This window comes from Triturus cristatus, chromosome 5_1 (assembly GCF_964204655.1).
Source record: "Triturus cristatus chromosome 5_1, aTriCri1.1, whole genome shotgun sequence".
In the NCBI taxonomy this organism is placed as follows: Eukaryota; Metazoa; Chordata; class Amphibia; order Caudata; family Salamandridae; genus Triturus; species Triturus cristatus.
This window is the reverse complement of record NC_140587.1, coordinates 58,931,542-58,956,106: the sequence shown is the minus strand read 5'-3', so window position 1 is coordinate 58,956,106 and position 24,565 is coordinate 58,931,542. Positions and strand designations below refer to the sequence as shown.

The 24,565-nt window shown below is 40.4% G+C and overlaps 1 protein-coding gene across 1 annotated transcript in view; it reads left to right on the top strand.

Annotated features, from left to right (window-relative positions):
- LOC146830171 (C-type lectin domain family 2 member F-like) overlaps nt 1–24,565 on the top strand; it is a 259,769-nt gene that overhangs the window by 191,107 nt on the left and 44,097 nt on the right. The window lies entirely within an intron of this gene.

Here is a 24,565-nt window from a genome sequence, read left to right as displayed (position 1 = left end):
CTGAGAAGGCTGTCCTGCCCAGGAGACTTTTGCCACGACTCCCTCAGAAGTGCTCCACGCTGATGTTCTAATGTTGCTCACCATCAGCATACTTAACTATTGGAGTTGAAACTGCACCCAAATGTTTATTTCTGTTTGTCATGGGTGATTAGTGTCCCCCCTTTGCCATGACTTGCTATTGTTGACAACTCATTATAGTTTGGGGTAGAGGCCTTTCTTCCTATCATCCTGCTGTGGAGACTACCTACTGGCCTCACCTGTAAATCAGCACAGTCTGTTATTTATGGCGCCCATCTCTCCCATCCTGAGTGTGTAATGTGTGTGCTTAGCCTGTTTATACAGGTGAGATTTTGTGGTAAACTTCCTGGAAGGCTTCGAGACTATGTGTGTGGACATGTATGTGTACATCTACACACATTCTTGAGTTTGCTAGAGTGTCATTCAAAACAAATAAGATGCCCACTAGGAGCAATGTAAATAGAAGTTACTATGTAGTGTCCCACATCGTATATAACGCTATCACCCTGACGAATACCTTGATGTTATGTCTTCTCCATGTATTCTAGTAACACGGCAGCTGTGTTCCACTTCAAGAATCCGGGGTTGTCGGATTTTAGGAAGTTGGATTTCAGTTGCCGTGGAACAGCTCAAACGGGGGCCCTTACTCCCCACTAATAAAGAACATATTTGTCTACTTCCCGGAGTCTTGGTCTCCTTAAAAATGGCAGCAATCCGGAATATAGAACCCTACGACTCGATTATTTACTCAACTTCGGTGTGGCGTAACGGAAACTGCAGCCCCTGGGAAAGGACAGTTGAGTGTTGTACTGCTTACTTCTGGACACAGCGAGCTATGAGGTACTTGCAGTGAGTAACTCTGGTGTTTGTTTTTGGCTGCATTTCTACTCAGAAATTGAAATTATTGGCAGCCCCACGGACTGCACTGCGTGAGCCGGAATTTAATGGTTACTGTGTAGGAGCCCAAGCTCGGAGGCTTAATCGAGCCTTGTGCTGCGTAGCACGTGTCTAACTGCGGCAAGGCGTACGCATGCACTTACCACGTCATAGTGCAGCTCGACGCTCCACTCTGCGCAGCTCGTCCCAAGCTTCTGCGCGTCTTGCAGTACGTCTGTGTAGTGCACATGCCTCTCCTTGGAATCTGCTAAATAACAACGCATTACACGTTCTGCAGCGGATTGGTGCGAGGCATACTTCGTCAGCTGTTGGTAGAGTCGGCCTGTCTTCTCAGTGACAGGCACACCGCTAATTGGTGGACACACATTGACATCCCCTGCTACATTGGCCTGTCGTTCATGGTGACAGGCACACCTTGTGCAATTGAAGTGAGTCGCCAGCTGTGGTGGTGGATCGGCCTGTCGTCGTCTCGGTGACAGGCACACCACAGATCGAAGAGCACACCTCAATATTCCCTGCTGCATCAGCCTGTCACATGTTGACAGGCACACATTGTACAAGTGAAGAAGTGTGCTAATCTGGGTACAGTTGCGGTAAGGATTGCACAATATTATTTTGTGGCAGTTCACTAAGAGGGTATCAGCTTGCCATACCGCCCAACGAATTCTCGGTGACTGGCACACCTCCTCATCATCCTTGCCAGTACCTACTTGCTCTAGAGTTCTCGGTGACACTTATAACTGTGATATTTGTGTTGGACACTTATAACTGTGATATTTGTGTTGGACACTTGTAACTGTGATAATTTTGTTGGACAGTTATAACTGTGATATATCTGTTCGACCCAATAACTGTGATATGTGTGTTGTACACGTATAACTGTGATATTTCTGTTGCACAATTATAGACACTTATAACTGTGATATTTGTGTTGAACACTTATAAATGTGAACATTTTGTCGGACATGTACAACCTTGATATTTGTGTTGGACACTTATAACTGTGATATTTGTGTTGGACACTCATAGCTGTGATATGTGTGTTGGACACATATAACTGTGATCGTTTTGTTGGACACTTATAATTGCGATATGTGTGTTTGACACTTATAACTGTGATATTTGTGTTGGACACATATAACTTTGATATGTGTGTTGGACACTTATAACTGTGATATTCCTGTTGCACATTTATAGACACTTATAACTGTGATATTTGTGTTTGACACTTATAACTGATATTTGTGTTGGACACTTATAGCTGTTATAAATGTGTTGGACATTTAGTACCTTGATATTTGTGTTGGACACTTATAACTGTGATATGTGTGTTGGACAGTTATAACTGTGATATGTGTGTTGTACACTTATAACTGTGATATTTCTGTTGCACAATTATAGACACTTATAACTGTGATATTTGTGTTGGACACTTATAACCGTGATAATTTTGTTGGACACTTATAACTGTGATATTTGTGTTGGACCCTTATAACCGTGATAATTTTGTTGGACACTTATAACCTTGATATTTGTGCTGGACACTTATAACTGTGATATGTGTGTTGGACACTTAATAACTGTGATATTTGTGTTGGACACTTACAGAGACTTATAACTGATATTTGTGTTGGACTATTATAAATGTGATGTGTGTTGGACACTTATAAGTGTGATATTTCTGTTGCACAATTATAGACACTTATAGCTGGGATATGTGTGTTGGACATGTATAACTGTGATAATTTTGTTGGACACTTATAACCTTGATATTTGTACTTGGACACTTATAACTGTGATATTTGTGTTGGACACTTATTACCTTGGTATTTGTGTTGGACACTTATAACCTTGATATTGATGTTGGACATTTATAACTTTGATATTTGTGTTGGACACTTATAGCTGTTATATTTGTGTTGGACACGTATAACCTTGATATTTGTGTTCTACACTTATAACTGTGATATTTCTGTTGCACAATTATAGACACTTATAAATGTGATATTTGTGTTGGACACTTACAGAGACTTATAACTGATATTTGTGTTGGACTATTATAAATGTGATATGTGTGATGGACACTTATAACCGTGATAATTTTGTTGGACACTTATAACCTTGGTATTTGTGTTGGACACTTATAACCTTGATATTGATGTTGGTCATTTATAACTGTGATATTTGTGTTGGACACTTATAGCTGTTATATTTGTGTTGGACACTTATAACCTTGATATTTGTGTTGGACACGAATAACTTTGATAATTTTGTTGGACAGTTATAACTGTGATATTTGTGTTGGACACTTCTAAATGTGATATTTGTGCTGGCTACTTATAAGCTTGACATTTATTTTGGACACACATAACTGTGATATGTGTGTTGTACACTTATAACTGTGATATTTGTGTTGGACACTTATAGCTGTTATATTTGTGCTGGACACTTATTTCCTTGGTATTTGTGCTGGACATTTATAAATGATAACCTTGATATTTGTTTTGGACACAACTAACTGTGATATTTGTGTTGGACACTTATAGCTGTTATATTTGTTTTGGACACTTATAACCTTGATATTTGTGCTGGACATTTATAACTGTGATATATGTGTTGGACACTTTTAACTGTGATATGTGTGTTGGACACTTATAACTGTGATATTTGTGCTGGACACTTATAACCTCGATATATGTGTAGGACACTTATAACTGTGAAATTTGTGTTGGAGATTTATAACCTTGATATTTGTGTTGGACAATTATAACTGTGTTATTTGTGTTGGACACTTATAGCTATGATATTTGTGTTGGACACTTATAACCTTGATATTTGTGTTGGACACTTATAACTATGATATGTGAGTTGGACACTTATAAATGTTATGTTTGTGCTGGGTACTTATAACCTTGATATTTATGTTGGACAGTTATAACTGTGATATTTCTGCTGCACAATTATAGACACTTATAACTCTGATATTTGTGTTGGACACTTATAAATTGAATATTTGTGTTGGACACTTACAGACACTTATTACTGTGATATGTATGTTGAACACGTATAACTGTGATATGTGTGTTGGACACTTATAAATGTTATATTTGTGCTGGACACTTATAACCTTGATATTTATGTTAGACACGTATAACTGTGATAATTTTATTGGACACTGATAACTGTGATATTTGTGTTGGACACTGATAACTGTGATATGTGTGTTGGACACGTATAACTGTGATATTTGTTTTGGACACTTCTAACATTGATATTTGTGTCGGACACTTATAACTGTGATATTTCTGTTGCACAATTATAGACACTTATAACTGTGATATTTGTGTTGGACACTTATAAATTGAATATTTGTGTTGGACACTTACAGACACTTATAACTGTGATATGTATGTTGGACACGTATAACTGTGATATGTGTGTTGGACACGTATAACTGTGATATTTGTGCTGGACACTTATAACTGTGAAATTTGTGTTGGAGACTTATAACCTTGATATTTGTGTTGGGCAATTATAACTGTGATATTTGTGTTGGACACTTATAGCTATGATATTTGTGTTGGACACTTATAACCTTGATATTTGTGTTGGACACTGATAACTGTGATATGTGTGTTGGAAACTTATAACTGTGATAATTTTGTTGGACACGTATAACCTTGATATTTGTGTTGGACAAATATAACTGTGATATTTGTGTTGGACACTTATAACTGTGATATTTCTGTTGCACAATTATAGATACTTATTACATTGATATTTGTGTTGGAGACTTATAACCTTGATATTTGTTTTGGACACTTATAACTGTTATAATTTTGTTGGGCACTTATAACTGTGATATTTGTGTTGGACACTTATAACTATGATATGTGAGTTGGACACTTATAAATGTTATATTTGTGCTGGGCACTTATAAACTTGATATTTATGTTGGACAGTTATAACTGTGATATGTGTATTAGACACTTATAACTGTGATATTTCTGCTGCACAATTATAGACACTTATAACTGTGATATTCGTGTTGGACACTTACAGACACTTATAACTGTGATATGTATGTTGGACACGTATAACTGTGATATGTGTGTTGGACACTTATAAATGTTATATTTGTGCTGGACACTTATAACCTTAATTTAATTTAATTTAATTTAAAACATTTATAAAGCGCAACGTGCACCGAACGGTTTCTTGGCGCTAGTGGAGGGTATTGGCTACAGAGGCAGAGGTGAGAACCGGTGGTAGAGCCGAGAAGGGAGGATTACACAGGGAATGCCTGTTTAAAAAGAAACGTTTTTAGTTCCTTGCGGAAGAATACATAATGGGTGGCCGCGCGTAGATGGTCCGGGAGGGAGTTCCAGAACGTAGGGGCCAGGGTGGAAAAATTGGACCCACCCCACTTTTTACGCCTGAAACGTGGAATTTGAAGGAGGGATTTGGTGGAGGAACGGAGTGCTCTGGAGGGAACGTATTCATTTATTAATGAGGAAATGAAGGCGGGGGCGGTGCCTTGACGAGCCTGGAAAACCATGCAGGCGGTTTTGAACAGAGAGCGTTCCTTAACGGGGAGCCAATGAAGCTCCCTGAGGAGTGGTGTGGAGTGATGATAGCGTGAGAGGCCAAAAACCAGCCGGGCAGCTTGGTTTTGGACCAATTGTAGCCTCCTTAGACTGTATGCTGGTATGCCATTGTAGAGAGCATTGGCATAATCCAGTCGTGATATCACTAGAGCGGCCATAATCATTTTGATATTTATGTTAGACATGTATAACTGTGATAATTTTATTGGACACTGATAACTGTGATATTTGTGTTGGACACTGATAACTGGGATATTTGTGTTGGACACTGATAACTGTGATATGTGTGTTGGACACGTATAACTGTGATATTTGTTTTGGACACTTATAACATTGATATTTGTGTTGGACACTTATAACTGTGATATTTCTGTTGCACAATTATAGACACTTCTAGCTGTTATATTTGTGTTGGACACTTATAACTGTGATATGTGTGTTGGGCATTTATAACTGTGATATTTGTGCTGGACACTTGTAACCCTGATATGTGTGCTGGACACTTACAACTGTGATATGTGTGTTGGACACTTATAACTCTGATATTTGTGTTGGACACTTATAACTGTGATATGTGTGTTGGACACTTATAACTCTGATAGTTGTGTTGGACACTTATAGCTGTTATATTTGTGTTGGACACTTATTACCTTGGTATTTGTGTTGGACACTTATACCTGTGATATGTGTGTTGGACGCTTATAACTGTGATATGTGTGTTGGACACGTATAACTGTTATAATTTTGTTGGACACTTATAACTGTGATATTTGTGTTGGACACTTATTACCTTGATATTTGTTTTGGACACTTATAACCTTGATATTTGTGTTGGACACTTATAACTGTGATATGTGTGTTGTACACTTATAACTGTGATATTTCTGTTGCACAATTATAGACACTTATAACTGTGAAATTTGTGTTGGACACGTATAACTGTGATATTTCTGTTGGATCCTTATAAACTTGATATTTGTGTTCGCTTATAACTGTGATATGTGTGTTGGACACTTATAAATGTTATATTTGTGCTGGACACTTATAACCTTGATATTTATGTTAGACACGTATAACTGTGATAATTTTATTGGACACTTATAACTGTGAAATTTGTGTTGGAGACTTATAACATTGATATTTGTGTTGGACAATTATAACTGTGATATTTGTGTTGGACACTTATAGCTATGATATTTGTGTTGGACACTTATAACTTTGATATTTGTGTTGGACACATAACTTTGATATGTGTGTTTGACACTTATAAATGTTATATTTGTGCTGGGCACTTATAACCTTGATATTTATGTTGGACACGTATAACTGATATCTGTATTAGAAACGTAAAACTGTGATAATTTTGTTGGACACTTATAACTGTGAAATGTGTGTTGGACACTTATAACTGTGATATGTGTGTTGGACACTTATAACTGTGAAAAGTGTGTTGTACACGTATAACTGTGATATTTGTGTTGGACACTTATAAATTGAATATTTGTGTTTGACACTTATAACCTTGATATTTGTGTTGGACACTTATAGATACTTAGAACTGTGATGTGTGTTGTACATTTATAACCATGATATGTGTGTTGGACACTTAAAACTGTAATATTTGTGTTGGACACTTATAGCTGTGATATTTGTGTTGGACACTTATTACCTTGATATTTGTGTTGGACACTTATTACCTTGATATTTGTTTTGGACATTTATAACTGTGATATGTGTGTTGTACACTTATAACTGTGATATTCCTGTTGCACAATTATAGACTCTTATAACTGTGATATTCGAGTTGGACAATTATAACCTTGGTATTTGTGTTGGACACTTATAACTGTGATATGTGTGTTGTACATTTATAACTGTGATATTTGTGTTGGGCACTTATAACTGTGATATTTGTGCTGGACACTTATAACCTTGATATTTGTGTTGGACACTTATAACTGTGATATGTGTGTTGGACACTTATAACGGTGATAATTTTGTAGGACACTTATAACTGTGATATTTGTGTTGGATACTTATAGCTGTGGTATTTGTGTTGGACACTTATAAATGTGAAATTTGTTCTGGACACTTATAACCTTGATATTTGTGTTGGACACTTACATTTATAACTGTGATATTTGTGTTGGGCACTTATAACTGTGATATTTGTGCTGGACACTTATAACCGTGATATGTGTGCTGGACACTTACAACTGTGATATGTGTGTTGGACACGTATAACCGTGATGTTTGTGTTGGACACTTATAACTGTGATATGTGTGGACACTTATAACTGATATAATTTTGTTGGACACTTATAACTGTGTTATTTGTGTTGGTCACTTATAACTGTGATATGTGTGTTGGACACTTATAACTCTGATATTTGTGTTGGACACTTCTAACTGTGATATTTGTTTTGGACACTTATAACCTTGAATTTTGTGTTGGACACTTATAGCTGTTATATTTGTGTTGGACACTTATTACCTTGGTATTTGTGTTGGACACTTATTACCTTGGTATTTGTGTTGGACACTAATAACTGTGATATTTGTGTTGGACATTTATAACTGTGATATGTGTGTTGGACACTTATAACTGTGATATGTGTGGACACTTATAACTGCGATAATTGTTTTGGACACTTATAACCTTGATATTTGTGTTGGACACTTATAGCTGTTATATTTGTGTTGGACACTTATTACCTTGATATTTGTTTTGGACACTTATAACCTTGATATTTGTGTTGGACACTTATAGCTGTTATATTTGTGCTGGACATTTGTAACTGTGATATATGTGTTGGACACGTATAACTGTGATAATTTTGTTAAACACGTATAACCTTGATATTTTTGTTGGACACATTTAACCTTGATATTTGTGTTGGACACTGATAACTGTGCTATGTGTGTTGCACATTTACAACTGTGATACTTTTGTTGGACACTTATAACTGTGATATGTGTGTTGAACACTTATAACCTTGATATTTGTGCTGGACACTTACAACTGTGATATGTGTGTTGGACACTTATAACTGGGATATGTGTGTTGTACACTTATAACTGTGATATTTCTGTTGCACAATTATAGACACTTATAACTGTGAAATTTGTGTGGGACACGTATAACTGTGATATTTGTGTTGGACCCTTATAAACTTGATATTTGTGTTCGCTTATAACTGTGATATTTGTGCTGGACACTTATAACCTTGATAGTTATGTTGGACACTGATAACTGTGATGTGTGTGTTGGACACTTATAACCGTGATATTTGTGTTGGACACTGATAACTGTGATATGTGTGTTGGATACTTATAACTGTGATAATTTTGTTGGGCACGTATAACCTTGATATTTTTTTTGGACACATTTAACCTTGACATTTGTGTTGGACACTTATAACTGTGATATATGTGTTGGACACGTATAACCTTGATATTTGTGTTGGACAATTATAACTGTGATATTTGTGTTGGACACTTATAGCTGTGATATTTGTGCAGGACACTTATAACTATGATATGTGTATTGGACACTTATAACTGTGATATGTGTGTTGTACTCTTATAACTGTGATATTTCTGTTGCACAATTATAGACACCTATTACTCTGATATTTGTGTTGGACACTTATAAATTGAATATTTGTGTTGGACACTTACAGACACTTATAACTGTGATATGTATGTTGCACACGTATAACTGTGATATGTGTGTTGGACACTTATAACATTGATATTTGTGTTGGACACTTATAACTGTGATATTTGTGCTGGACACTTATAACCTCGATATTTGTGTAGGACACTTATAACTGTGAAATTTGTGTTGGAGACTTATAACCTTGATATTTGTTTTGGAGACTTATAACCTTGATATTTGTGTTGGACACTTATAACTATGATATGTGTATTGGACACTTATAACTGTGATATGTATGTTGTACTCTTATAACTGTGATATTTGTGTTGGACACTGATAACTGTGATATTTGTGTCGGACACTTATAACATTGATATTTGTGTTGGACACTTATAACTGTGATATTTCTGTTGCATAATTATAGACACTTGTAACTGTGATATTTGTCTTGGACACTTATAACTGTGATATTTGTGCTGGACACTTATAACCTCGATATTTGTGTTGGACACTTATAACTGTAAAATTTGTGTTGGAGACTTATAACCTTGATATTTGTGTTGGACAATTATAACTGTGATATTTGTGTTGGACACTTATAACCTTGATATTTATGTTGGACAGTTATAACTGTGATATGTGTATTAGACATGTATAACTGTGATAATTTTGTTGGACACTTATCACTGTGATATGTGTGCTGTACACGTATAACTGTGATATTTCTGTTGCACAATTATAGACACTTATAACTGTGATATTTGTGTTGGACACTTATAAATTAAATATTTGTGTTGGACACTTATAGATACTTATAACTGTGATATGTGTGTTGTACATTTATAACTGTGATATGTGTCTTGGACACGTATAACTGTGATATTTGTGTTGGACTCTTATAAATGTGATATATGTGTTGGACACTTATAGCTGTGATATTTGTGTTGGACACTTATAACTGTTATAATTGTGATGGACACTTATAAACTTGATATGTGTGTTGGACACTAATAACTGTGATATGTGTGTTGTACATTTATAACTGTGATATTTGTGTTGGACACTTATAACTGTTATAATTGTGCTGGACACTTATAAACTTGATATGTGTGTTGGACACTAATAACTGTGATATGTTTGGACACTTATAACCTTGATATTTGTGTTGGACACTTATAACTATGATATGTGTATTGGACACTTATAACTGTGATGTGTGTGTTGTGCACTTATAACTGTGATATTCCTGTTGCACAATTATAGACACTTATAACTGTGATATTCGAGTTGGACAATTATAACCTTGATATTTGTGTTGGACACTTATAACTGTGATATGTGTGTTGTACATTTATAACTGTGATATTTGTGTTGGACACTTATAACTGTTATAATTGTGCTGGACACTTATAAACTTGATATGTGTGTTGGACACTAATAACTGTGATATGTTTGGACACTTATAACCTTGATATTTGTGTTGGACACTTATAACTATGATATGTGTATTGGACACTTATAACTGTGATGTGTGTGTTGTGCACTTATAACTGTGATATTTCTGGTGCACAATTATAGACACTTATAACTGTGATATTTGTGTTGGCCACTTATAACTGTGCTATTTGTGCTGGACACTTATAACCTTGATATTTGTGTTGGACACTTATAACTGTGATATTTCTGTTGGACACTTACAGACACTTATAACTGTGATATTTGTGTTGGGCACTTATTACCTTGATATTTGTGTTGGACACTTATAACCTTGATATTTGTGTTGGACATTTATTACTGTGATATTTGTGTTGGACGCTTATAACTGTGATATGTGTGTTGGACACGTATAACTGTGATATTTGTGTTGGACACTAATAACCTTGGTATTTGTGTTGTACACTTATAACTGTGATATTTCTGTTGCACAATTATAGACACAACTGTGATATTTGTGTTCGACACTTACTGATGCTTATAACTGTGATATGTGTGTTGGACACTTATAACTGTAATATGTGTGTTGGACACATAACTGTGATAATTTTATTGGACGCATAAAACTGTGATATTTGTGTTGGACACTTATAGCTGTGATATTTGTGTGGGACACTTATAACCTTGATATTTGTGTTGGATACTTATAACTGTGATGTTTGTTTTGGACACTTATAACTGTGATATTTGTGTTGGACACTAATAACCTTGGTATTTGTGTTATACACTTATAACTGTGATATTTCTGTTGCACAATTATAGACACAACTGTGATATTTGTGTTCGACACTTACTGACACTTATAACTGTGATATTTGTGTTGGCCACTTATAACTGTGATATTTGTACTGGACACTTATAACCTTGTTATTTGTATTGGACACTTACAGACACTTATAACTGTGATATTTGTGTTGGGCACTTATTACCTTGGTATTTGTGTTGGACACTTATAACTGTGATATTTGTGTTGGACATTTATAACTGTGATACGTGTGTTGGACACTTATAACTGTGATATTTGTGTTGGACACTTATAGCTGTGATATTTGTGTGGGACACTTATAACCTTGACATTTATGTTAGACACTTATAACTGTGATATGTGTGTTGGACACTTATAACTGTGATATGTGTGTTGTACACTTATAACTGTGATATTTTTCTTTGCCACTTATAACCTTGATATTTGTGTTTGACATTTATAAGTGTGATATGTGTGTTGTACACTTTTAACTGTGATATGCGTGTTGGACACATATAACTGTGATATTTGTGTTGGACACTTATAACTGTGATATGTGTGTTGGACACTTATAACTGTGGTAATTTTGTTGGAGACTTATAACCTTGATATTTGTGCTGGACATTTATAACTGTGATATTTGTGTTGGACACTTATAGCTGTGATAATTGTGTTGGGCACCTATAACTGTGATATGTGTGTTGGACACTTATAACTGTGATATTTGTGCTGGACACTTATAACCTTGATATTTGTGTTGGACACTTATAACTGTGATATGAGTGTTGTACATTTAAAACTGTGATATTTGTCTTGGACGCTTATAGACACTTATAACTGTGATATTTGTGTTGGACACTTCTAGCTGTTATATTTGTGTTGGACACTTATTACCTTGATATTTGTGTTGGACACTTATAACTGTGATATGTGTTTTGGACACTTGTAACTGTGATATTTATGTTTTACACTTATAAATGTGATGTGTGTTGGAGACTTATAACTGTGATAATTTTGTCGGACACTTATAACTGTGATATGTGTATTGGACACTTATAACTGTAATATTTGTGTTGGACACGTATAACTGTGATATGTGTATTGGACACTTACAAATGTAATATTTGTGTAGGACATTTATAACTGTGATATGTGTGTTGGACACGTATAACTGTGATATGTGTGGACACTTATAACTGTGATATGTGTGTTGGACACTTATAACTGTGACAATTTTGTTGGACACTTATTACCTTGATAATTGTGTTGGACACTTATAACTGTGATATTTGTGTTAGACACTTATTGCTGTGATATTTGTGTTGGACACTTATAAGCTTGATATTTGTGCTGGACACGTATAACTGTGACAATTTTGTTGGACACTTATAACCTTGATATTTGTGTTAGACACTTATTACCTTGATAATTGTGTTGGACACTTATAACTGTGATATTTGTGTTAGACACTTATTGCTCTGATATTTGTGTTGGACACTTATAAGCTTGATATTTGTGTTGGACACTTATAACTGTGATAATTTTGTTGAACACGTATACCTTTGATATTTGTGTTGGCCACTTATAGCTGTGATATTTGGGTTGGGCACTTATAGATGTTGTATTTGTGTAGGACATTTATAACTGTGATATGTGTGTTGGACACGTATAACTGTGATGTGTGTTGGACACGTATAACTGTGAGATTTGTGTTGGACACTTATAACTGTGATAAGTGTGTTCAACACTTATAACTGTGATATGTGTGTTGGACACTTATAACCTTGTTATTTGTATTGGACACTTATAACCTTCATATTTATGTTGGACATTTATAACTCTGATATGTGTGTTGGACACTTATAACTGTGATGATTTTGTTGGACACTTATTACCTTGATATTTGTGTTGGACACTTATAACCTTGATATTTGTGTTGGACATTTATTACTGTGATATTTGTGTTGGACGCTTATAACTGTGATATGTGTGTTGGACACGTATAACTGTGATATTTGTGTTGGACACTAATAACCTTGGTATTTGTGTTGTACACTTATAACTGTGATATTTCTGTTGCACAATTATAGACACAACTTTGATTTTTGTATTCGACACTTACTGATGCTTATAACTGTGATATGTGTGTTGGACACTTATAACTGTAATATGTGTGTTGGACACATAACTGTGATAATTTTGTTGGACGCATATAACTGTGATATTTGTGTTGGACACTTATAGCTGTGATATTTGTGTGGGACACTTATAACCTTGATATTTGTGTTGGATACTTATAACTGTGATGTTTGTTTTGGACACTTATAACTGTGATATTAGTGTTGGACACTAATAACCTTGGTATTTGTGTTGTACACTTATAACTGTGATATTTCTGTTGCACAATTATAGACACAACTGTGATATTTGTGTTCGACACTTACTGACACTTATAACTGTGATATTTGTACTGGACACTTATAACCTTAATATGTGTGTTGGACACTTATAACCTTGTTATTTGTATTGGACACTTACAACCTTCATATTTATGTTGGACATTTATAACTCTGATATTTTTGTTGGACACTTATTACCTTGATATTTGTGTTGGACACTTATAACCTTGATATTTGTGTTGGACACTTATAACCTTGATATTTGTGTTGGACACTTATAACTGTGATATTTGTGTTGGACACTTTTGACCTTGATATTTGTGTTTGACACTGATAACCTTGATATTTGTGTTGGACACGTATAACCTTAATATTTGTGTTGGCCACTTACAGCTGTGATATTTGTGTTGGCCACTTATAGCTGTTATATTTGTGTTGGACACTTATTACCTTGATATTTGTGCTGCACACTTATAACCTTGATATTTGTGTTGGACGCTTATAACTGTGATATGTATGTTGGACACTTCTAACTGTGATATGTATGTTGGACACTTATAACTGTGATATTTGTGTTGGACACTTATAATTGTGATATGTGTGTTGGACACGTATAACTGTGATATTTGTGTTGGACACTTACAACTGATAATGTTGTTTGATACTTATAACCTTGATATTTGTGTTGGATGCCTATAACTGTGATATTTGTGTTGGAGACTTATAAATATGATATTTGTGTTGGACATTTACAGACACTTATAACTGTGATATTTGTGTTGGATACGTATAACTGTGATATGTTTGGAGAATTATAACTGATAATTTTGTCGGACACTTATAACTGTGACATGTGTGTTGGAAACTTATAGCTGTTATATTTGTGTTGGACACTTATTACCTTGATATTTGTGTTGGACACTTATAACTGTGATATGTGTGTTGGACACTTATAACTGTGATAATTTTGTTGGACACATGACTGTGATATGTGTGTGGGACTTATAACCTTGATATTTGTGTTGGACGTTTTTAATTGTATTATTTGTGTTGGACACTTATAGCTGTGATATTTGTGTGGGACACTTATAACCTTGATATTTATTTTGGACACTTATAGCTGTGATATTTGTGTGGGACACTTATAACCTTGATATTTATTTTGGACATTTATAACTGTGATATTTCTGTTGCACAATTATAGACACTTATAACTGTGCTATTTGTGTTGGACACTTATAACTGTGATATGTGTGTGGTACACTTATAACTGTGATATTTCTGTTGCACAATTATAGACACAACTGTGATATTTGTGTTGGACACTTATAAATGTGATATTTGTGTTGGACACTTATAACCGTGATATGTGTGTTGGACACTTATAACTGTGATATTTGTGTTGGATACGTATAACTGTGATATGTTTGGAGAATTATAACTGATAATTTTGTCGGACACTTATAACTGTGACATGTGTGTTGGAAACTTATAGCTGTTATATTTGTGTTGGACACTTATTACCTTGATATTTGTGTTGGACACTTATAACTGTGGTATGTGTGTTGGACACTTATAACTGTGATAATTTTGTTGGACACATGACTATGATATGTGTGTGGGACTTATAACCTTGATATTTGTGTTGGACGTTTTTAATTGTATTATTTGTGTTGGACACTTATAGCTGTGATATTTGTGTGGGACACTTATAACCTTGATATTTATTTTGGACACTTATAGCTGTGATATTTGTGTGGGACACTTATAACCTTGATATTTATTTTGGACATTTATAACTGTGATATTTCTGTTGCACAATTATAGACACTTATAACTGTGATATTTGTGTTGGACACATAACTGTGATATGTGTGTGGTACACTTATAACTGTGATATTTGTGTTGCACAATTATAGACACAACTGTGATATTTGTGTTGGACACTTATAAATGTGATATTTGTGTTGGACACTTATAACCGTGATATGTGTGTTGGACACGTATAACTGTGATATTTGTGTTGGACAATTATAACCTTGATATTTGTGTTGGACGCTTATAACTGTGATATTTGCGTTGGACACTATAGCTGTGATATTTGTGTTGGACATTCATAATTGTGATATGTGTGTTGGACACTTATAACTTATAACTGTGATATTTATATTTGGACACTTATAATTGTGATATTTGTGTTGGACACTTATAATTGTGATATGTGTGTTGGACACGTATGACTGTGATAATTTTGTTGGACACTTGTAACTGTGATATGTGTGTTGGACACTTATTAGTGTGATATTTGTGTTGGACACTTATAACCTTGATGTTTGTGTTGGACATTTATAACTGATGTGTGTTGGACACTTGTAACTGTGATATGTGTGTTGGACACTTATAACTGTGATAATTTTGTTGGAGACTTATAGCCTTGATATTTGTGTTGGACACTTATAACTGTGATATGTGTGTTGGACACTTATAACTGTAATATTTGTGTTGGACCCTTATAACTGTGATATGTGTGATGGACACGTATAACTTTGATCATTTTGTTGGGCACTTATAACCTTGATATTTATTTTGGACACTTACAGCTGTGATGTGTGTTTTGCACTTATAAGTGTGGTATTTGTGTTGCACAATTATAGACCATTACAACTGTGATATTTGTGTTGGACACTTACAGACAATTATAACTGTGATATGTGTTTTGGACACTTATACCTGTGCTATTTGTGTTGGACACTTATAACCTTGATATTTGTGTTGGACACTTATAACTGTGATATTTGTGTTGGACACTTATAACTGTGATATGTGTGTTGGACACTTTTAACTGTGATATTTGTGTTGGACACGTATAATTGTGATATGTGTGTTGGACCCGTATAACTGTGATAATTTTGTTGGACACTTATAACTGTGATATTTGTGTTGGACACGTATAACCTTGATATTTGTGTTGGACGCTTATAACTGTGATATTTTTGTTGGACACTTATAACTGTGATATGTGCGTTGGACACTTATAACCATTATATTTGTGTTGGACACTTATTACTGTGATATTTGTGTTGGACACTAATAACCATTATATTTGTGATGGACACTTATAACCATTATATTTGTGTTCGACACTTATAACTGTAATCTTTGTATTCTACACTTATAACTGTGATATTGGCTCACCAACATTGCTAGCTTTTCCATGCCCATCATGTCCCATAAACATTGGAGACATAGCTTAAGCTCCCGGACACGGCCGAACTGAGTCAAGCAACCAACCCTTGCAGATTGGGGGGATCGCTTTTGTTACAGGGGGCTGATTTGGCAGCACTGCTACAAAACCGGCCCCCAGTAACATAACCAAGCCCCACGGGTACAAAACCAGCCTCCACCCCTCCGACCCACTGGGAAACTGCCCAGTGCCCGCTATGGCCAGTCTGGCCCTGCTCCCAGATCACATCCATACCTCTGAATCACATCCATGCCCCAGTGTGCTGGGAGAGTGACGGGTGTATAACAGTCTGTTGAAGAGACCTAATAAAGTGTATGCAGTGAAACATGGCATTTCCAGCCCAGCAGATCATCCAGTACATTATGCCAGTACTGCATCCGTTTGGGGCATGCCAAAGCAAGTGGATAAGAGTTCCTGTGGTTCCCGCAGCCTCTTCAGCAAAGGTCAGGTCTTCTTGGGGCCCAGTTTTGTAATCTGTCGGGGTGTAAAACAATGTGATACCACATTAAACCTTGTTTTTCTAACTGATGACGAATGTGCTGTAGTGAGGCCTCCCTTATAGTTATCTTCCCAGTCTTTGTATGTTAACTCACATCCCAATTCTGTCTCTCAGCATTTTTGACTTGGGAGAGGCTGCCTATAAGAGTGAGTATATCTCAGAGAGAATGTGTTGATCATTTGTTTTAGCTAATAGCCTTCTATCAAATGCAGTATGGGCCTGCTAGCAGCCTCTTTTATATCTCTATTGGTTAGCCAGTGTCTAATTTGGGTATAGTGTAGGCGCTCCGCCTCAGGTAGGCCCCATTCTGCCTTCAGCTGCTCCAATGTGTGCACAACACTTTTGTCCATCGGGTCTCCAATGCATTTGCAACCCACCAGTTGCCACACTTTAAAGTGATGTCCTTAGTGTCTGTGTGAAGTCTGCATTATTGATGATCGGTGTAAGAAAGGAAGAGAAGGTGGTGAAGCCACTTTTCACTGCCACTGCATCCCACACCAGCATCACAGGCCTAGTGACTGCAGAAGAGTAGAAACCACACAGTCTATGACGCCTCTGAGGCTTGCGGATATGAACCCCTGCTACTTTATGATCCATTAACCACCAACTCAGCCAATGTCTCTACCCCTGATGGATGTAACACTCCATTGCTTCTGAAGAGAGGCACAGAGAATAATGGAGGAAGTCAGATATTTTTTACGAGACAGAGATCTCCAAGGCGACCCCAGTTACAAACAAGAGAACACATTTCCATCATCCATCTACACAGGAAGTGACATCACTGGATTTCCCATCATCCATCTGCAGAGGAAGTCATATCACTCCTCCCCCTCCCAAGACCATCTTAAAAGCGGCGGCATCTCGTGCGCTAGTATAGAATCGCCAGTCACTAAGGCGGAAGCTTTCAGACCAGAACATTATATAGGAGAAAAACCTTGCTTGGAGGTCCATATTTGCTAATAATACAGATCAGTCCTCTCCATTATGCACAGCACCTACGTCTGTCAAAATCCTTCACCTATGACTGGGCCTATTCAGTACAACCACGTTTATGGCTGCATCTGATGGTGAACAATTTTCAGGATTTACTGAAGTCTCCTTTGATACATTTATTATCATGGAGTTCATTTTACTAACAGGGAGTAACACGGAGTCAGCTTCTTCTACCATCTTCTGCATGAACCTAAGGATTGACCAGTGATCCAAAACTGTTAGACTTGGGGGTCTCTGGTCGGCGCAAGGTTGTCCTTGTGTCAAGCAGGAACCCTCTCCTCCATGTCAGGGCGCAAGATAACCCCTTGTGAATGACCCTTGCTCACCCTCTAGGTGCGTGGCGTGAGCAGCCAAGGCGATTCCTCAGGCGTTGTTGGTTAAGCACTTACAATCATACACACAGTAAATACATCAATCCCCCCAGAAACGGACACCAGACTTGGATATGTAGAAAAATACGCTTCTTTATGTAAAAATAGGTATATATATCTCAGCAGACTTATCACAAGACCAATAACGTTTTCGCTATGCCACCAGGTTGTAAAGCCGGCAAATGTTCTTTGTTCGTAGTTTCAAATGGATACTTTGTAGTCTCTTGCAAATGTTACTTGTGGTTCCAGTACTTACAGAGATCGGCTCCTGCGAACGGGGAAATAAGGCGTTGCGGGCCCCGAGCCCGATACTGGAATCCTTAAGAACGTGCAGTTGCTTTTGGGAGTCGGCACGGGAGGGTGCGACTCAGCAGTGATGGGGCGCCTTTGGATCCTCTTGAGCAGGTGCGTGTAGTCAGGCAGGCGCGGCCCACGACCCTCAGCGCGGCAGTGCGGGGGTCTCCTCAGCGGGGGCGGCGCGGCCTGATCTCAGGGCGAGATCGCGAAGCGGGGTCACAGGGCACGGTCCGTGCAGCTTGGGACCCGGCGGGGATCACGATCGTCGGACAAGGATTCCGGCGGGAGGGGCGATAGCGCTTCAGCACGCTCCAATAGCAGGCGGTGGCAGAGGTGCCGGCGGCCTAGCCCGGGGTAGAGAGCGACTCCGGTCGGAGCGAGGCTCTCAAGGGGGGCAAAGGCAGGCAGGCTCCCGAGTGTCACAGCCCTAGGAGGGGCGATGAGGGGCGCAGTCTTCCTCAAGCGTGATACACAAACGGCTCGAGTTTCAGGACGAGCAAAGGCACAAAGAACCCACTGGTCCTGAGGTTCTGTTCAGGGGGCAAGCTCAGATCAAGCCTTTGGAGAATGTTTAAAGCACAAAGCAGCAAAGTCTTTTCAGTAAGTCTCTTCCTCTCCTTTCTCAGCAAGGCAAGCAGCAGACCAGCTCCTCCAGTGTCTTCTTCTCCTTCTAGTCGGGCAGAGGTTCTTTGTGGTAAAACAGGATTCTGATTTCTTAGGAGCCAGGCTCCTACTTTTATACAGTGATTCTTTTGTTCTTTTAGCGCCAGGGGGCCTGGGCCTGGCCCAGTCCAGTTTTGGAGCACTTTGTTATGGTGACTCTGCTCTTTCCTTTCAGCAGCAGGGCAGAGACATCAGCCGCTCCACAGGGGGCGGCGCCGGCTTTGTGGTGGCAGAGCACAGGTCTATTCAAGAGTCAAGGTGTACTCCTCCCACCCATCCTGGTGTCATCTCTCTACCCACCACCTGGCAGCCAACCTGTCTCTGGGGATTCCCCAACCCTGCTCCTTACTGTTGCTAGGCAGAACACACACACACAGCAGAGGTGGACTGAAATGGCCAGGTCAGTAAATACTAACTTTCTAAAAGTAGTATTTACAAACCCAGGATATTAAAATAAACTTGACTACAAGAAGTATTTTATTATTCTGAGTTCAGGCATTCTAAACTTGACATTCTACCATGCTCTCCGAGTCCACTGGGGTCACAGCGTGTAGTGACTCCAGCAACCCATTCTGGCCTATGGAGAGCAGGTAGCCTTCAATAGTGAAAAACGAAAATGGCTGTAATTCACTACTAAGACATGCCACACACATCAGGGCATGTCCTACCTTATGCCTACAATGCACCCTGCCCTTGGGCCTACCAGAGGGGTGGCTAATATGCAGGTAAGGGAAGGTTTAGGGACTGGCAAGTGGGGGCACTTGCGCAGTCAGCGCGACAGTCCCAGACTGCACGCAGGGTCTGCGGTGGCAGACCCTAGACACATTTTACAAGGCTGCTTTCTGTGGGTGGCGCAACCAGCGCTGCAAGCCCACCAGCAGCATTGGCATTCACAAGCCCTGGCACCCCTGGTGCACTTTACTGGGGACTGAAAGTAAATCCAATAAACCAATCATGAATATCAATTACAGGTACACTTTACCTAGGGAGCACTTGCACTGCGGCACGGATTAGCCGTGGCGCAGTGCCCTGAGCAGACAACACCAGCCAAACAATCGAGGCACACCATCAGAAAGTGGAAGGGAAACTCACGCCAAGGTGCCAGGTCTAACACGTGTCCCCTCCAGCTGAAATGTGGGGAGAACTACCCTTGCCCATGGGGTTCCTCGTCACTAAGGCGGAAATACCTGGACAGACCGTCAGCGTTGGCGTGATCTGTACCAGGACGGTGTTCCACCGTAAAGTCCATACCCTGTAGGGAGATGGACCACCTCAACAGCTTCGGGTTCTCACCCCTCATTTGCATCAACCATCTGAGGGGCCTGTGGTCCGTCTGAACCCGGAAGTGAGACCCAAACAAGTAGGGTCTTAGCTTCTTCAGCGCCCAGACCACAGCAAATGCTTCTCGCTCAATTGCACTCCACCTACTTTCCCGTGGAAGTAACCTCCTACTGATGAAGGCTACGGGTTGGTCCCAGCCCTCCTCAGTCATCTGTGAGAGAACAGCCCCTACACCATGCTCTGAAGCGTCTGTCTGTACTAGGAATTCCTTGGAGAAGTCAGGGGCCAAGAGCACGGGCGCCGTTCACATGGCAGTCTTCAGGGTGTCGAAAGCTTTCTGACAGGTGTCAGTCCAGATCACGTTCCTAGGCTGCTTCTTGGAAGTCAGCTCTGTCAAGGGGGCAACAATCGTTCCATAGCCCTTGACAAACCTCCTGTAGTACCCAGTGAGCCCCAGGAAGGCCCTCACTGCGGTCTGCGTCTTGGGGGGTTCCCAAGCCAGGATGGTCTCAATTTTGGGTTGCAAGGGTGCCACCTTGCCACTCCCCACTTGGTGTCCCAAGTACACCACGGAACCCTGCCCGATCTGGCACTTGCTTGCCTTGATCATGAGGCCTGCTCGGCGCAGAGCCATCAACACTTCCCAGAGGTGGCGCAGGTGTTCGGGCCAGGTGGCACTGAACACTGCGATGTCATCCAGGTAGGCGGCACTGAACGCATCCAGCCCAACCAGTACCTGGTTGACCAACCTCTGAAAGGTGGCAGGGGCATTCTTCATCCCAAATGGCATGACCCGGAACTGGAAGTGCCCATCTGGTGTAGAGAATGCTGACCTCTCTTTGGCCCCATCGGTCAAGGCGATCTGCCAGTACCCAGACGTTAAATCAAACGTGCTGAGGAACCGGGCAGCTCCCGGCCGATCAATAAGCTCATCAGCTCTGGGGATGGGGTGCGCGTCAGTCTTAGTTACTGAATTGAGTCCTCTGTAGTCCACACAGAACCGGAGTTCAGGTGTGGCTCCCGACGCAGCAGCTTTGGGGACCAAGACCACGGGGCTGGACCAAGGACTGCTGGAGGACTCAACCACCCCTAGCGCAAGCATTTTGGAGACCTCCTCCTTGATGCAAGCTCTGACCCTGTCAGTTACCCTGTAAGCCTTGTGCTTCACAGGTAAGCTGTCTCCTGTGTCCACATCATGGACGCACCAATCTGTGACACCAGGAACCAGGGAGAACCTATCTGGAAACTGCCCCAGCAAGTGGCGGCAATCTTCCTGTTGTTCGGGCGTCAGAGTGGGTGAGAGGTTAACTCCATCCACTGACCCATCTTTCTCAGAGGCTACTAAGAGGTCAGGAAGAGGCTCGGTCTCCTCTTCCATTCCATCATCAGTGGCCAGCAGCATGCCCACTTCGGTCCTCTCTAAGTGGGGCTTAAGGCGGTTAACATGTAGGACCCTCAAAGGGTTCCTGGGAGACTGCATGTCCACCAAGTAGGTGATAGGACTTTTGCGCTCCACAACCTCAAATGGACCTGTCCACTTATCCTGAAGTGCACAAGGCTCCACTGGGGCCAAGACCCACACCTTTTGTCCAGGTTGAAGCTCTACCAGAGTGGCATTCCGGTCGTACCACCGCTTCATCTCTTCCTGGCTGGCTTCCAGATTTGCCTCAGCAAGTTGCCTGAAACGCCTAGTCTGGTTTCGGAAGGCCAGCATGTAACTGTATACATTCTGGGGAGGTTTCCTGGGAGATTGCTCCCAGCCTTCCTTTACCAAACTCAGAGGTCCTCTTACTGGGTGACCATACAGAAGCTCAAAGGGGCTGACACCTAGAGACTTCTGTGGCACCTCTCGGTAAGCGAAGAGCAGGCATGGCAAGAGGACGTCCCACTTACGCCTCATTGGACCGTCTAGGCCCATGATCATGCCTTTGAGGGTTCGGTTGAATCTCTCAACCAACCCATTTCCTTGGGGGTGGTAAGGAGTGGTGAACTTGTAAGTTACCCCACACTCCTTCCACAGGGATTTCATATATGTGGATATGAAATTGGTCCCCCTGTCGCTCACCACCTCTAGAGGGAATCCCACTGGGGAGAAAATTCCCATCAGTGCTCGTCCCACCACGGGGGCCGTCACTGTCCTCAGAGGGATGGCTTCAGGGTACCGGGTGGCATGGTCCACCAAGACCAGGATGAACCTGTTGCCCAGGGCTGTCTTGGGGTCCAGAGGCCCCACAATATCAATACCCACTCGCTGGAATGGCGTACCGACCACGGGGAAGGGCTGCAGAGGAGCCTTGTGCTTCCCTCCGCTCTTACCACTTGCCTGGCAAGTCTGACAGGTTCGGCAGTAGGAATCTGAATTCTTGTGCATTTGGGGCCAGTAAAAGTGGGTGACAAGCCTGTCATAGGTCTTGTCCATCCCCAAATGTCCTGCTAAAGGCACATCATGAGCCAGCCCCAGTAGGAAGGTTCTGAACTTCTGGGGTACCACCAGCACACGGGCTGACCCAGGTTCAGCAGCCTTAGGCTCTGAATACAGGAGGTCACTTTCCCAGTACACGTAGTGTGTCTTGGCCTGAACACCATTGGCCTGGTCTGCAGCCTGCTGCCGCATACCCACGAGAGAAGGGCATTCTTTCTGCTCCCTGCAGAATTCCTCCCTGGAGGGACCTCCTTCTTGCTGCCAATGGGTCAGCTCAGGCAGGTCTCCCAGTTCGGCAATCTGTTCCCCGGTAGGCTCCAGGGCATCCCCCTCAGGGTCTGCTTCCTCCTGGGCCGTGGGAACTTCGGGGGCCGGTTTCCCGCGCCTCCTGCGCCTTCTCCCTAAGGCCGGTTCCTGGACCTCTCCCTCAGGCTCTAGGACCCTATCAACACCCCTACTGGCTGCCATGGACCGGGTGGTCACGCACGCCCAGTGGGGCAGACCCACCATCCTCAGATGCGTGGTCTTCTCCACCTTTTCCCAAGGGGAGCTCTCCAGGTCGTTCCCTAGCAGACAGTCTACAGGCATGTCAGTTCTCACGGCGACTTGTAGAGTACCAGAGACCTCCCCCCACTCAAAGGGAACTTGAGCCATTGGACAACGACTCTCTATGTTGTCAGCATTGACAACCCTACAGTAGGCATTGGGTACAATCTGCTCTTGAGACACCAGGTGTTGCCTCACCGAGGTCACGCTGGCTCCTGTATCTCTAAGAGCCTCAACCTTCTTTCCATTGATGGTCACTACTTGCCCATATTTCTTAGTGTTAGAGGGTAAGTAGGTTTCAGGGACCATCTCACTGTCTCCTACCGAGACTAGGGTCATATGCGCGGGACCCCCACCCCCCTGGACTGCTACCTCCTCCCCAAAATTAACATTAGCTACTTGCCGGGGTGGAGTACCAGTGGGTGCTG